At 42.1% G+C, this 16244-nt stretch overlaps 1 long non-coding RNA gene and 1 other non-coding gene across 11 annotated transcripts in view; both read left to right on the top strand.

Moving 5' to 3' along the window:
- The window catches only part of LOC129666179 (uncharacterized), a 50539-nt gene that overhangs the window by 1160 nt on the left and 33135 nt on the right, over positions 1 to 16244 (top strand). For 8 of the 10 annotated variants that reach the window (XR_008718493.1, XR_008718501.1, XR_008718502.1 and 5 more), the window contains 6 exons: positions 1695 to 1837; positions 4808 to 4895; positions 7441 to 7518; positions 8723 to 8795; positions 9341 to 9495; positions 11113 to 11218. This is a non-coding gene — a long non-coding RNA (uncharacterized LOC129666179). The remainder of the gene's footprint in view (positions 1 to 1694; positions 1838 to 4807; positions 4896 to 7440; positions 7519 to 8722; positions 8796 to 9340; positions 9496 to 11112; positions 11219 to 16244) is intronic. The other 2 variants (XR_008718494.1, XR_008718495.1) reach the window with 2 other exon arrangements.
- Positions 14852 to 14922, top strand: LOC129666245 (small nucleolar RNA SNORD113/SNORD114 family). The gene has a single exon (XR_008718533.1). It is a non-coding gene; the product is annotated as a small nucleolar RNA SNORD113/SNORD114 family (small nucleolar RNA).

Here is a 16244-nt window from a genome sequence, read left to right as displayed (position 1 = left end):
CGTGTGCTCGGGAACAGCAGGCTGCTGCCTCTCCAGCGGCTCTCCTGGATGACTAAGCCCAGAGCCCTGGCCTCACGCTCAGCCCTCCTCTTGAACTTGGTGTTCTTTTATTATGCTAGATCATCACAGACACCCTCCATGATGGCATTTTCCACTGTCAATCAAAAGGAGAAGAAACTGAGGTTTAGAAATTGCAAGACTGTCCCAAAACTCAGACAGGGGGCAGATGCAGACCCAGCCTCTTTTTTTTTCTTTCAAACCCAGACTTCTGACAGACTGCCTTTCCTCTATGGCCACGCCTGAAAAAAGAAATCTGTGTTCCTTAGCACTCCTTCATGTGAGGCTTACCCTTTGGGGCTAAACTTCTTATCCAATCGAATTTTAGTTTATTTTCAAAGCAATGTCTTCTCAAGTGCGTTCTATCTGTAACTATCACACAAGCAGCGGCCACACGTATTCTGGCATCCCGTGGGAGAATTCAGCAAGTGAGTTTTCCTGCATTTTCTATTGTGACTGAATACTAATGGAGCAGGTGTAAAAATGGCTCCCCAGCCCGGGGGTGGGGGGGGTGCGAGGCAGGGAGCACAGAGACTCCGAGAATGGGCTCTCTGCAGGACTGCCTTCAGTTTAGCAGGTAGGATTTGAAAAACTGCATAAGGGCCAGGACCTTTCAGGTTTTGTCAACAAGAATTCTGTATGTACATTAATCCTGATGCCTCAGTTTACCTGTTTGTACCATGGAAGTACAAAAGCACCCCCTCCTTCTTAAAATTCTTTTGATACAGGGTCTTTACTGTGTAGCCCTGACTGTCCTGGAACTTGTTAGGTAAACTAGGCTGGCCTCAAATTCAGAGATCCACCTACCTCTACTTCCCGGGTGCTGGGATTAAAGGTGTGCACCACAACCCCTGGCCATATTAACAGGCAGAAAGAATGACCTGAGGGGCTGAGAAGGTGGCACAGTTAAGACGGGACCCAAGTTTAGTTCCCAGAACTCACATCAGGCTACTTACAGTCCCTCCAGCCCCGAACAGGTTTGACCCCCTCTTCTCGCTTCTGCAGGCAACTGCAGACACACATGTATACAGTTTAAAGTAATAAAAAGCAACGAGGTAAAAAGCAACTGAACATAAAACACATCAAAGGGTCCTGGGACATGGTTCAGGGGTTACAATGCTTACCTAGCTCCCGAGAAGCCCTGAGTTTGATGCCCAGAAGCGTGGAGAACTGGGTGTGGTAGCACAGGCCTGCAGTCTCAACACTCCAGAGGTGGAAGCGAGAAGAACAGATGTTTTCCCTTGACTATGTTGCAAGTTCAAACCCTGCCTGGAGTACATGAAACGCTTCTGCCCCCAAAAGGCTGTTTTAAAAATAAGATTTTAGTTTCCTTTTAGTCATTATAGCTACTGATACAGGGTTTAATATCTTTGGTAAGAATCATCACCCATGTGGGGTATTCACTGCCTAGTTCTGCCTGTTCCCTGCTGTGTGGCAACTGGCAAGTCCCTTAACCTCTCTGAGGGTCAGTTTGTCGATGGCTAAATTAGGACCTCTGGTATCTCCATTCAAATCTCACCACCTCAGCGAGGCTTTCTCCCCTGACAGCTGCTTTCTTTCCCTCCTCGGCTCTATGTCAGCTCCACACCTTTTGTTTATTTAGTCTGAGTGCTCTCTTTTTCTGTCTTTACCCACAGGGCTGATGGTTCTCCGAGGATTTTGTCCTGTTCTCAGCATCCAGACCTATTGCCTGGAACTGAACGGGAGGAAGGATGTCTGTTCCCCTTCGGGACCCACACCCGAGGAATGCCCGTGTGCACAGCAGGCTGCAGGGTGCTCGGTACAGTGTCTGCATTCAGTAACTCTTGGCTAATTACGGCTATTCTGTCTAATCGGCAGGACTGTGGTGGGAATGAAATGACATAATGGATGCTAACACATGCCTCGCGTGTTCTGGGCTGGGTGCAGGACAAGCCGTGCTGACACCCCCCGGGGCTCCCAGGGGACCCTCAGGCCACCTGAGGCCCCATGCTGGGAGTGGGGTGTGAAACTGGCTTGGCTTGGTTAGTGGGAGCCCCCTTTGGTTCAGAAAGGAACAGTCTGAGCTTCATGAAATTCATGGCAGTGCAGGGCGGGGGCGTAGCTCAGTTGGTGGACTCTCCTGGCTTTCTGGAAGCCTGAGTTTGAAACCCCGAGCACTGTGTGATAGTAAGGAGTGATGACATACTCCTCTCATCCCAGCAGTCAAGAGGTGCGAGCAGCAGATCAGGAGTTCGATACCATCCTCAGGCCAGCCTGGGTTTCAAGAGAACTCATCTAAAGAAAAACAAAACACAAAAGAAAACAACCGTTCTGGCTGCATAGACTCCCAGAGATCAATTTATTTGCTGCATGGTCTCTTGGTTTTCAGAAGTGCACCCCTCTGGGGTGGATATCTTCTTTGAACTGGGATGTTTTGACCACAAAGGAACAGCTCCCAGTGATATCTGCCCCAATGTCCATTCTCGCTGAAACCCACGGCTAGGCCTGAGCATGGAACGAGTCTTATTGTCTAACCTTTAGGGGACTGTTTGAGCAGATAGGTGTGTGTGGGGTGTGGGTCGCTGCCAGGTATGCACAGGGGGGGCGTTGCTCTGAGGATCGGTCTTGTCAGTCCATCCGTCAGTCCACCTGGTCCATCGGTCGGTCCGTAGCTCTTCACCCTGTTGGACCCAGGAAGGTGTTGCTGTCCTCAATCTACAAATCCTCCGAGTTCGGGGCCTAAGACAGAGAGACCGGGTCACGTCTCTGCAGTTCCACAGCTCATGAGTGCCTGCTGGGGTGGAACCTGGTTTGTCTGTCTGTCTTTCACCATCGCTCGGGCACTGCTGCAGCTGCAGGAGCAAAGATTTGGACAAGGGGCTCAGAAATGTCATGGGAGGGCTTCTAACTGGCTGTGAAGAGGATGACTAACTTTGCTCAGGGGCCAGAGCTGTCGATGTCTTTCGCACGGGGAGCGGAGCACAGAGAGGCTCCTCGATTTTCTTGACGTCACACAGCTAGTTAGAGGTTCAGGCTGACTTCAGGGGTGCATGTCCCAGTGTGGGTATTTTTGTAGGCTTCTCTTGCCTCGTGACTGTGACATAGGTAGAAGCAGCACAGGTGTATAAAGGGCTGGGTTCAAGTCCTGTCACCAAATCTGGGTAGACCCATCCTGACCACCGTTTCTTGGAAAACGTGTTTTAAGAATACACATGTGTTTAGATCTTATGTGTATAAACGAGGAAGGGAGAAACATTGTTAAAATTCCAGGTGGCCTAGTGGGACAATGGGGGTGACAGGGTGGTGGTCATGTGTGGTCAGTCCTAAGTGGTTCAAATAGTAAATAAATTCAGAATGGATAAGGCCTGAGGATGAGTGTTGGCTGCGAACCAAGGACAGGCGTTAACTTAACACAAGTGGGTAACATAGAAAAAACAGCTCAGAGTGGTTTGGGGCTGTGAATTTTATTATTAAAAATGAAAAAGAGAATAAGAAATACTGTCCTCATGCCTTGGATCCAGTAGCTTTGAGAGTCCTTCAAATAAAGTACCAAGACTGACTCAGGTCTGCTAATCTGACTTTTATAAGCAAAAGGGCCCAGCAGCCATTTCCTTCCCTTCTGTGCCTCTTTTACGTCCACTTTGGACAAGTGGCAGGCCTGGTAGGTCCCCCTCAGGAAGTAAGAAGGAATGGTGTAAGGTTATGTATAAAATGTGCTTTGCATAAATTAAATTAATTATGCATAAAATTAAGGTTCATCATATGTAGACTGGTGATGGGGTATTTTCTATCCTATTTTAAGATTGTTTAATTGATAAAAATTGTATGGATATAAGCTTTGATGTTTTCTGTCCAGTACCCCACACTGTACTGCTTGTATATGGGAGGAGACTATCTAAGATGGACATTCTGTGTTAATTATCAATAGATGTTTCTGTTAATTACATTTGGCGATCTGTACCTTATCCACTGAGAACTTAACATTCTTACAAAGAAAATTGTACTCTCTGACTCACTCCTGTTCTTCACACCCACTGAGCTCTGCTAAGTGCCCTTTTTCTACTCTGAGTTTGGGTGACGTTATTAAGAGACCAATCCCAGCCAACTGTTGCCTGCTGAGCTGTGAGTAAGAGGGCCCTCGGGTGTGCAGAACAGTCAGTGGTCCTGCGCTGGTGGGTGACGTTGACTGTACTTGGTCTGTTGTTTAAAAGGAATTAAATGAGTAAATAAATAGTGGCAAGATGAAAGGAGCCCAAGAGTGGGCCGCCAGCAGTGTTTTCTGGCCAAAAGGTTAATTTTTATCTATTGATGTATAATTGTAGCCTTCTAAAAACTAACATTTTTACCTCTATATGTTAAGAATCATTTGGATGCACCGAGATATCTGCTCTGGGTTAGCACGCAGTTCATCTGTATTTATTGTATTTAAAAGTGTATGAAAACAATGGGAAGGATGAATAGACAATAATGATAAGCTTGTATCTGGAATCTAAAAATGGCTGTGTCTCCAACTCTGTACCTGGGTCTGTTTGGAAGAAGGTCTGTTATTTCCCTTGTAGACAGAAAGTGTAGGGATTCAATATTTATATAAATAGTTGCTTTCATTTTTTTTGTATAGTGAATTTGCATATTCATTAGAATAATATGAAATGTACAAGTGAATGAATGAATGAATGAATTTGTGCTTGGGCCAGTATCATGATCTGAGATTAAGCTGCCCTGCCCACTAATGGCCATGAAGAACATCTTCCTACTTCATCCTTTTTAATATCTGCCTTGTGTTCCACAGATTGGAGGCCCTAATGTGAATGGAGCCTAGCCTGCTCGTAGAGACCTTGGCAGTGACCGCCGTGGGCAATGAGCCATGGGCCAACAATGTGAGTGATGGCTAGTTTTGTTATTTTGAACTTGGGTGGTTGGCTGGTGGGTGTTTATTGCATTATTAAACATGATTGAGTTTGTAAATAAAATCAAATATGGTCAAAGCACTAGTCAGTGATGAGACTGTCATGGACCAAGGGTAATTAATCCAATTAGGCATAATAATTACCGAATTAGAAATGATATAGTAGGCTGTTTCCTATGTAGAAAATAGCAAAGAAAAATGGAGCATCTCAGGCTTGGATGACAGCTCAATTGGTAATGTGCTTGCTTGCCTTACAAGGGCCTGTAGTCAGTTTCCTGGTACCCACATACAAGAAAATGGTCATGGTAGCATGCTTACTGTCTCAGCCCTGGGGAGGCAGAGGTAAGGTGAGCTCTGCGATTCTCTGGCCATCCACCCTTCCTGGGGAGTTCCAGGTCAGTGAGAGAACCTGTGTCACCAAACAACATGGTCAGTGCCTGGCCTCAACATGCATGAACACCCAGGCGCGCCTACACAAAGTGAGCACACACATCACACAGGAAGTATGTAATGCTTATGTTCAGACACATGTGCCATATGTATGTCATATGTCATGAGTTATGTATTCTTTTTTCATTTGGCAGTAGTGTGTTCATGCATGTTTATGTATATATTAAAAAATGGATGCATTTATATAACAAAACAAATGGGCTAAGGAATTTAAGACACCATGACCTGAAGTTCTAGTCACACGATTCTATCCATTGGGCGACATCCAAGCAGAAGTACCTCAGCTCTGTAAACCGCTAATTTGTGTGCCATGCCTAGATACAAACCTGCTTATGAAACATGTCATTTCAGATATGATAGAGCTTTGTAGATGGAAGGATGTAATTGGTAGTTTCTAGTTATTAGCTATGATTTACAACTGTTATTTCATGATTTTTTATAAATGTAAAAACAAAATCGAATAGGCCATCAAGGCTAATATTGTACATCTATTAAGCTTATTAATCAGTTCCACCGAAGTATGCGCCTCTGGAAATGGGCCCAGGTTGTACATTTCCAACAAATGCTTTCAATTATATAGAGTGGGTGCATTATAATCTATTTAGTGATGTAATACTCGTGAAGATTTTTCACTCTTTTTTGAAGATGAAAGGTACATAAAATGTGAGAGCTGATGTTTTCATGCTTTAAAACAAATTTAAAAATTGATTTACATGCATCCCTGGTGCCAATGGAAGTCAGTTGAGGGTGTCTGGTCCCCAAAATGGAGTTACTGATGTTTGTGAGACACCATGTGGTTGATGGGAACTGAATCTAGGTCCTCTGCAAAGAGCAACATGTGCTCCTAACTCTGAGCCACCTCTGTAGCCCCCATCTTCATATTGTAAAATCTTTAGCTAGAGAGTTCAAGAGGATTCATAAATAAGAAAGCAACTTAATGAAAAAAATCAGCAATAAAGGAAAGGTGATAAAATGACCTGGAAATGAAAAAAAAAAAGTTTTCTGATACCCCAGTTTTCATTTTGAGCAGGGTTAAAGTTACCCAGGTCTTCAAGGTATGAGAACCTTCCCTGTCCTGCTGGTAGCCATCTCCCAACAGACATGGGCTGCCTGCTGACTTGCCCCACATGTCCACTGGCTTCCCTAACCCACCACCTAGACTTCCAGTAGGAAATTCTCTCACTTTTACCACAGACTTCAATAAAGTTATTATTAATTTTTCAATAAAGTTATCATTAATTTTTTTTCTATTGGTCCTATAAACTGTCTGCCCTCTGTCTTTGGGACTTGTTAGTAATAATCTACAACTGTTAATTCACATTTTGTTTTAGAGTGTCCTCCTCTGACCGATACAGTTGACTGTAACTTATTTCTTAGTCAGGACCAAGAGATCAGCTACCTTGGTAGGAACAAACCAGACCCCGCTCAGCCAAGACTCACAAGGCATTGTTGGTATCTCAAGGAGGACACCTAGTCATGGGTGTCATGGATGAAGTGATGGAGCATTCCTCTTTGTGCTACGATGAGGAAGTATCCCATAAAAGGCACATGATCTTCCTAGAATCCTCTCATAGCAGGGCTAGACTGGACTGGTGAGGAGAATGGTCCAATTATGAAAGGATTTTAATTCAGTAATGTATGCCTAACCACCATAACAGCAGCCTGTTTATTCCATTCTCTTAACCAGCTGTTTTGGGTTTTGTTGTGTATGTTACATGATTTGTTTAGACATTTGACCATAAGTAAAGTCCTAAGCTGCTGTTCTTTGAGTGAGAAGTGAGGAGGAGATGAAAGGCCTAGGTAAGAAGGTGTGGATGCAGTTTGAGGGCTCACATTTCATCAGAAACACGCAGATCTCAGGGATGGAGATTGCTCAGTGGTCAGGAGAGCTTCCTGTTCAGATCCCAGCTCCCCTCTGAGGCAGCTCACAGTTAGCTGTAACTCCAGTTCCAGGGGACAAGATCTCTTTTCTGGCTTCCAAAGGCACCTGTGCACTTGTGCGCGTGTATGTGCGTGCACACACACACGCACACACACACAAAGACATAATAATTCTTTTACAATAGAAGTGAACTAATCAAATGAAAGAGACTCTGTGAGCTGAAGATGGTGGCGTTGTGACTCAAGTCTCATGAGTGATCCAGGTAAGCTCGTTAGGGAGTGGGGAGGCTGTTGCTATAGGGAGAAAGAGTAAATCTTGGTCTTGCCCAAGAATCTTGGTGCAGAGGGGAGAAAGTCTTCATTGAACTGTTGAACGCTTAAAATATGGCTATAAAGAATGAAAAATTTCTTATTCTTTATATTATCAACTAGCCTGAACAAATGATTAGTGAATACTAAAGGGCTGGGAATGTAGCTCAGTGAGAGAATACTTGCCTGGCATAGCTGAGGTTCCATCCTCGACCTTACAAAATAAAACACTCCAGTCTACCTGTGGCAGAAAGCTGGTAATATGATGGTTTCTGATTAATTCAGATCAACAGAAGGTAATCCATAAACGAGAGACCTCAATCCACCTCAACAGACCTCAATCTCTGTAACACACAGTAAGGCTGTTGTTAGCATTTCAAGTGCTCACATTTCTTTTCTACTACTGTTTAAGTAATCTCCTGATGAAATTCATAATAGCTTGTTGTATCAACTTTGATTTCCAGACAAATTAAGGGAAGGGGGGGGGAAACGATGGGCAATGAGTATGGATTCTTTATGGTAACAAGAAGGGTGACTGGGGGCCAGACATAGGGCCATGCCTAGCATCCTAGCGCTTTCAAAGCTGAGTCAGGAAGTTGGCCCACATCTTTGAGGCTATCATGGTATCATGGGCTACAAAGTGAGACATTCTCAAAAAAAAAAAAAAGAGGAATAAAAACAAAACTGTTAGTGTAGTGGTACTTATGAGTAATACCAGCAAGAACCTTGGCTCTACAGTGAGATCCTGGAGAGGGAGAGAGAAGAGGGGAAAAAAAGGGGGGGGGGAATTACATATTACTTTGTGATGTTATTTTATAGGCACACCCTGTCCAGTAGACTGCCCCCGCCACACCGAGCCGCTGGACTTTGAGTATTTTAATTGGGATGTGGTCTACACCTAAAATTTCTAATGGAGCTTGTGTAGATTGATCAAGTTTATTTACTTATTTAGTACATCACTTACTCAGCCACAATAATACATTTTAGAATTGTGACATAGAGTAAAAAGCAATTTTCTTTGTTTTCAAACTCCTCAATTGTTACTCTTTGAGATTTAGGAGCAATGAATCAGAATTCTCAACAATTTCATAATTATTATTTTAAACATTCATCTAAAATATATCTTTAAAGAATACAACACAATAATTTTTCTTGTAGTTACAAAGAGCTACAGCCTACAGAAGTATCCAGACAATGAAATGTAATTTCATATTCAAGATCTCCTAGGAAGGTAAAAGCCCCTCATGAACTGTATGTGGATACTGCCCCTTTCAGGACTCATTTTGAATTGAACCTTTGTTAGCTATTGAGACAGTATTCAAAGGACTTACATGAGCTCACCGCCATGCGAGCTTTGTTATTATTCAGTCTTGTTTTCCTTTCTTTATATTTCATTATGCCTCCATACACAAACATATTATATATAATACAGGTATATTATGTATAATAATACACGCACATTGTTGGCTAGGACCTGCATATAAGGGAGCTTTTTTATATTACATAAATTACTAATTGAAGAGGCCAAATAAGAGCCATTCTTTGGTTAATCACAGGCCTGTGTGAAAGCTGTGGTTTGGCTAGATTTGATATATGGAGACTAAGGTATCACGATGATAGCTTAAGGCTGTTTTGCTTCTGAGTTTCCTAAAACCTGTATTTTTAAAAATTCAGATTCTCCAAAATTTATATAGCAAGCCTGTTAATTGCTTCCGAAGTATTGGTCACCCTTTAGAAAAAGATTATTGCAACTTACTAAAGCCTTTTACTTCTCAGATTCAATACCCTGCACCTGGCAGTTCCTGCTCTGTAGGCTAGGATGAAGAGTCTCGTGTAAGCACAGTGGTTCATGGTGTGTTGAATGATTTGTGCCATCCATGAGTTCACCTCAGATGGAAGAACGACAATTGCCAACGGACATAAAATAAAAGGTTAGCCAGGCATAACAGCTCTTGCTTATCATTCTAGCAGCCAGGAGACTGAGGCAGGGTGATTGCTATGTGTTTGATGCCATTCTGAGCCACATAATTAGATCTTATCTTAGAAAAGAAAACAGGCCCCAAACCAAATAGCCACAGAAAAGGAAACAAAGCAAAGCAAAGCAAAACAAAACAAAAGCAACAACAAAGAGTTCCATCACTGGGGCAATGTGAAGTGTTTTTGGCACAGATGTGACAATCAGGTAGCGCAGAAATTAGCTAGCTAGAAATTAGTCATTCTGTGGTGTTTAAGCCCTTTGAAACATCATGCGCACACTTAATGTGCACAATTTTATCTTTCAATTATCAAAACAAAACAAAATGAAAATGAACAAACCAGCCAGGTGTCAGCTGTTGGTGCGGACTGAGTTTCTGTAGATTTAGTGCAACCTGCAACCCAGGCCCTTTAAAGATAAGGCTATGGCTGTTGTATTCATCGACACAGTTCTCTAAAGTTCTATTTTGTTTTTTATGCTATGTTTTCCCATCAGTAGAGAGCTGATCTGAGGTTTTAAATAGTGTGCAGGAAGACTCTCCCATGATCCTGAGTGTGGTCTGTGTGTCTCTACTGTGGAGTTTGAGGTGCACTCATTCACCCCACTGACTTTAGGAGTCAGTTGAATGAATCATGAACATCAGAGTGTAGGAAGCCACCTGGTTGATTAATCTGTATGTTCAGGCCTTAGGTCCAATTAATACAACGTCTTATTTACCTGCGCTGTGGACAGGAGCCTGGAAATCGCTTGCTGTGTTAGTGAAAGATTTTGTTTTCGGATTTCCATGATTCATGGGCACTAAGATTTTTAATCAGAAACCCTGACTGAAAAAAAAAAATCAATAAATTATGCAGAAAGAGTCAGCCACGTACAGATAAATAAATGAGGAAAATCTATTGAGCTTGGATCGGTAATGAGGACTTCTGGGGCACATGTGTCAATGCTTCTGATTAAACCATAAACTGAAGTCTATTAGATACACACATTATTGCCAGGTCATGGGGCGTGGCAAATACCTGGGAGAAATGCAGGCCAGTATAACATCGGGCTCTCGGGCCTCAGTGGCTCCTGAGTAAGGACTGGAGGAATGTGTGAGGAAAATGTCGAGTGTGTTACCTTCGAGAAAGTTAAGAAATCACGATGTGAAGCAACAGCTCTTAGTCAAGTTTTAATCCTGAATTCCCCTGTGCTACACCAGTAAAATCTGCCACACCTCTATGTCATGGAAGACGCCTAGACACACAGATACTCATGCTTAGCTGCATTAAGGTGTTGCCACAGACATTTTCAGGGGTGTAGGAGGTAGCTACCTATTGGGTGTACAAAGGAGAAAATACCTTTTCTCTCATATGTGGAATCTAAAGGAAAAAAAAAAAAAGAAGATACTAACAAGGGACCCACAGTGGTGTATGTTTGTTTGTGTGTGGGGGGGTGAAGAGTGTGTGTAATGGGGTAGAACAATTCTTACACTACTTGGTGGACACGTATGAAACCATCTTTTGAACCACACTGTTTCTGAGATAAGTACTTACGGCTACATCTAACTGTCCGCCTTTCTTTTGTCTTTTGAAAGTTCGTGCATGATTTCACCAAGGGGGTGCAGCCACTCCAACTGAATCATCCTGGAATGCCAAAGGTCTTGGCTTTTACCTCTGTGGGTAAGGAAAGAAGAAATTTATGTGAGTAATAGCTTGAATTTTATGTTCGTGGGTTGGGAGGTTGGCTTATGAATGTTGCTTGCATTTTTTTCAAAGTAGTAAATGGGTATAATTTATAAGTAACACCAACAGATGCAGTGGTAAGCATTGATGGAAATGTTGTCAGACTGAGGGCTGATAATTCATGTGATTTACCATCACTATAATCCAATTAAAGTAGATAAGTGGTTTTTCATTCATTTTCAAGGTTGCTTAATATTCTATTACATACATATTTTTCTGTGATTCATTTATGTACCCTTTGACTTTGTTTATTAATTTTTTAATGTTAAAGGTACAAGACAATGACCAAAATTATTTGTTGATTCTAGTTGTGTAGTAAGGTTCTGGGTGCTTGCTTATTCATGACACCATCTTTAAGTCCAAAAGAGGGCAAACATGGACCAACAGTGAACATAGAGATGGTGGGAGACAAGAACTCTGAATGACTTAAATGTGAAGAAAGTATACATACTTAGGGAAAGTGATCAGACCTGTTAATTTTGTGGGGAATGGACCCTTGACAGACAGCTGTTTTATTCAGCGATGTTGCTCTTGGCCTTTTTGATTTATTAATTTATCGTTTATATTAGCACATCAGTGAATAAATCAGCGAGGATAAGGAGAAAATATATCAATAACCTATAGAGCTGTGAGTTTTCTAAGATGTGTGAATCAAAGAGTTTTGACTAAACTGTAACTTAGAATAATGTTGGAAAAAGACACCCCCCCCCCTTATTTCTGCTGTGAGATGTGCAAGTTGGACATAGTTAAAGTCCTTGGTCATCACTCTTGGTCATAGCTCTTCCCACCTGTGAATGATATTAGAATGGGATGGGTTTGCATCCATGAATAAGGATGGTCAATTTTGAAAAGGGGAAAAAAGAAATAAGTATTATTATTCATGTTGTTATTTTCTGACACCCTGAGCTTCACTATATATGTAGATCAAGTCTTTTTGACCATTTCCCTGAAGGGCATGTCCTAGGCTGTGAACCATGGTGCTGCTGTTTGAATTGTGTTAGGCAGATGGCCACTGGTTTTATTTAGACAAGAGACAAATTATTTATATGAAAATGATTGTTTGAATAATTGTCTAATTGAAAGAAGGCCAAACATGGATGACTTCAGTGCACACAGTAATAAGTATTATCAATCTAATTCAGCAAAGACAGAATTCACCACCAAAGACAATATTCTCTTAAAAATGGACCTTGTCAATTATATAGGTGATAACTGGGTCTATGTATGTAGCTAATGTTTTGGTCCAGTGTCTCAACTGCTTTTTATTATGATGTACCCTTAAAGGTGAATGAAAGAATGAGCTCAAATCTCGGGTGATTACTTGAAGGGATACAGATCTGGGGGCAGTTAAAAGCAAGTTCTGTGAAACAGAAATGTGTTATTGTGAGTGGGTGTGCGTATGCCACTGTGCACGTGTCTGAGGAAGTGTTTGGAAGTTGTTTCTCTCCTCATGGTGTTATGTGGTAATTGAATGTGGGCCATGTGGCTTTCTCAGCAAGTGCTTTTACCCACTGATTGAGTCATTTTCCCAGCCCAGAGATCTGATTAATTTAGATTCATTAATGATTAATAAAACCCCTCCATCTTTAACCAACCTAAGTTGTAGTGAATTGAATTAAACTGCATATTTCGGTTCATTTCTAAGACTGGTCCTGCAGTACATACTCTTATTTTATTTATATATTGTTCATCTATGCCTTTGACAGAAGTTAGTGTCAAAGCAACCTCTGTCAAGGAAATAAACTTTAGAAGTACAAAAGTCTCCAAGCCTCTTAACCACACAAGTGGAAACCAACATCTCCATCTTTACTGAACAGTTTCATCAGCCATGGTATTCTTACTCTGTGAAGTACAGCACACCCTGTGAAGAATGGAAGGTGTTTTTCTTGTGTGAAGTACAACACACACTCTGCAAAGAATGGAAACCACAGGCTTAACTCCTTTAATAGGCTGACTCATGAGGGATTGAGTGGCTAATCCAAACTTGGATGCTATTACATTCCCATTACTGACTCCAAAATAACTCTACTTCTTACATACTGACTTATGTACTCTTTAATTTTTAATACAACAGAAACTAAAATTCACTACCGAACACAGGAGAAATAAATGCAGCCATTAGGACTGTCTGTGTGCTGCTACCCACAGACACCCTACCCTCATTTATCTTTTTCCAAAGACCTCACTGTGCCTTGCTGAGGGTCTACCTTGAAACAGTGATCCGAGGGCCCCCTAATTCACACATTAGCTGGCTGGCTCATCATCTTTATTCCATAGGTAGCCTGTTTATTCCTAAATTATGTCAAGGGAATAGATGCCTGTATATGAATAAAATAAAAGAATGCTTATAGGACCAGCAGAGGGAATCTGCTGGTTTGTGGTTAATAGGATTCTGCTCAGCCTAAATCTGTTAATCATGGAGAGCTTCGGTTCATCCTCAGGATTTCTTAGTATTGAGGTTTGTTTTGTGTTAGCAGTTTATACATTCCATCAGTGGTGCATGTCTGGGCCTGAACTCGTGCGGATGGAGCATGTGGGATGAGGGAAGAAGGCGGCGTTGACATCCTTGCTGTGATAGGAAGATGGTGCTTAGCTGACTCTTCCTCTAACCTAGAAAGTCTGAAAATGTTCTTAAATCTGAGACTTGCTGAGAATTTGCTTTTGGTGCATCTGGAGGACTCCACACTTGTCCTCATGAGGAATTACAGGCAAAATGCAGGTGTGAAAATTCCTTCCGGTCACATGTATAAGGTGACTAGTGGACAAATTAAGTTTGTCTCTTTTGGGGCCCTAATTTTAAAACGTTTTGTTTTGTTCTAAAACAAAATACTTCTGATGCCAACTCTCAGAACTAGGACTATTTCCTGAGAACGGTTGTCATCTCTAGCTGTAAAGTAGCTCACCCAGTGACTTCATGGCTCAAAGCATTAAACATGTTATTTCCATGAGGCCAGAACCCAGGGGTTTCTTCTATGTGGTGTCTCCTGTCAATTTGGTGGTGTAAAGTGTTTGCTGGAGTGTGTGTATGATATCTGCCTGCAAGGTTCATGTCCATGGCTGGCTGTTGATGGGGACCACGCATCTTCTCCACATGAGTGTTCCGCCTTGAGTGTCCTTAGAACATGGCAGTTATCTTCCCCAGAGCAATCAAGGCATGGCAGAATCAGTTAGATTCTTAGTGTACAATATAAGCTACCTCCTAAGGCACAAACTTTCACGGTGTTCTACTGCTCACACGGATAGCCATGATTCAAGGTGTGAAGAGAGAACACAGGGTGGAGGTGCCACAGGTGTGGAGCCCACCAGACACTATCTTGAAGACTGACTGTCCTGTGGACTATCCTTACAATTCAGATAAACTTAATGAAAGAAGAACACGGAAAGTTCACAGATGACTTTGACACAAAGGGAGGCAGCTGAGATCTCAGAACCTCCCTTAAAGTGTCTCAGTTCTGCAGAGAGTAAGCCATCAGATGTTTCTTAGCACCACCACTTTCAGATTTGTAGTTCATGTTTATTGACTTTATTGGTAGTACTGTAAGTGAGCTGATAAACAAAGTAAGAACTAACCAACCCACAGGCAACCAAGCCCTGGCCGATGATGAGATTTCTGGGGTATCTGAATCAATGATTTTGATTAACCCTTTAACTCTGAGGTCCATTAGAGACTTCGTAAGAGGCCCGTGAGATGGATTAATGGGTTAAGGTACCTGCTACCCGGCCCAAGTACCCGAGTTCAATCCCCCGTACCCACATGTTGGAAGGAGAGAACTTATTCCCGAAGTTGTCTTCTTATCTCTTCATGTGTGAAGTGGTACTTGTATGCACGCGCGCACACACAGACGCCCCAAGCAAATATGTAAAAAGAATAGTCTTCATTAGCACTTGTTTACTAAATATTATTAGAAATTAGGAACATTTCAGATTTTGTTCTTAGGTTACCCTTGGGTTTTAAGTTGTTCTCACTGTAAGTAAATTAATAAAACTAAGCAAATACTTAAGGAAATAAATATTTAAATGATCAAGGATAAAAGATAGCTGTATGTTGCTCCTTATCCGAGTGCACATTTTGTCTACTATTGCGAATATATTTGAAGCAATAAATTCCAACATAAATTTATTAAATCTGATTGATAGCCATTTGCACAGGGCTCTGAGTCCTGTGAAACTGAGGACACTGTTCTTCACTATTAAGGAGATAGTGGATGGTAGATGCAGGCTTACTTCCTGGACTGTAGTTAAAATATCAAAAATGTAAGGAACCAGCATTGATCTAGTGGTCACAGGGCTGCTGAAGCTCAGGAAGACGAACGTTCCCCTAGACGCTGACGCTCACTGTGGAAAGAGGCACCTACCGTTTTGTGTGAACCGTGTCATGTTTGTTATCATTGTGACTTATTGTCCGTTGTTGATTTTATTGTTGTTGGTGAGTGAGCAAATGGTGGTTCAAATGAAGGAAGGAAAAGTTCAAACTTAGGCCAGTGATCTTGGAGCATATCAGCAAGGATTTTATTCAGGTTCAAAGTGCTGAGCACCCCTGTTAAGTAGATACAGTAGACGAACTCCTACTATTTTTATGAGAAACGCATATAGAAAGAGCACATTTTGTTTTCTGTCTATTGAGATTCTTTAGTTAGAATTATATTTTTTGTTATTAAATCAATAATGCCTAAAGGAAAAAAATACGTTAGTGAGTGAAAAAAATAAAGGAAAGGTGTGTATGGATCAATTATAGGATGGAATGGATTTGCAGGAAAGGGGAAGAGAGGTGAGTATCTGCTGTCTGCTTTCCTGGCCAGCATAGCCTGTGGGTTCCCAAGGAAAGGCTGTGGGAGTGGCTCCTGGGGTGAGTTGGGGGACTGGCTGGAGGATTGGGTCATGTGATTCCCTGGAGAAGGTGAGGCAGAGAGCAAGGAGAGGAGGGGGAGGTGAGGACCTACATTTAGCTCAACAGTGTCACTGGCTGGAGATGACTTTATATTTT

Source organism: Psammomys obesus, unplaced genomic scaffold (genome assembly GCF_907164565.1).
Source record: "Psammomys obesus unplaced genomic scaffold, mPsaObe1.curated_primary_1811, whole genome shotgun sequence".
NCBI classification, from domain to species: Eukaryota; Metazoa; Chordata; class Mammalia; order Rodentia; family Muridae; genus Psammomys; species Psammomys obesus.
This window is presented reverse-complemented; position numbering and strand designations above follow the sequence as displayed.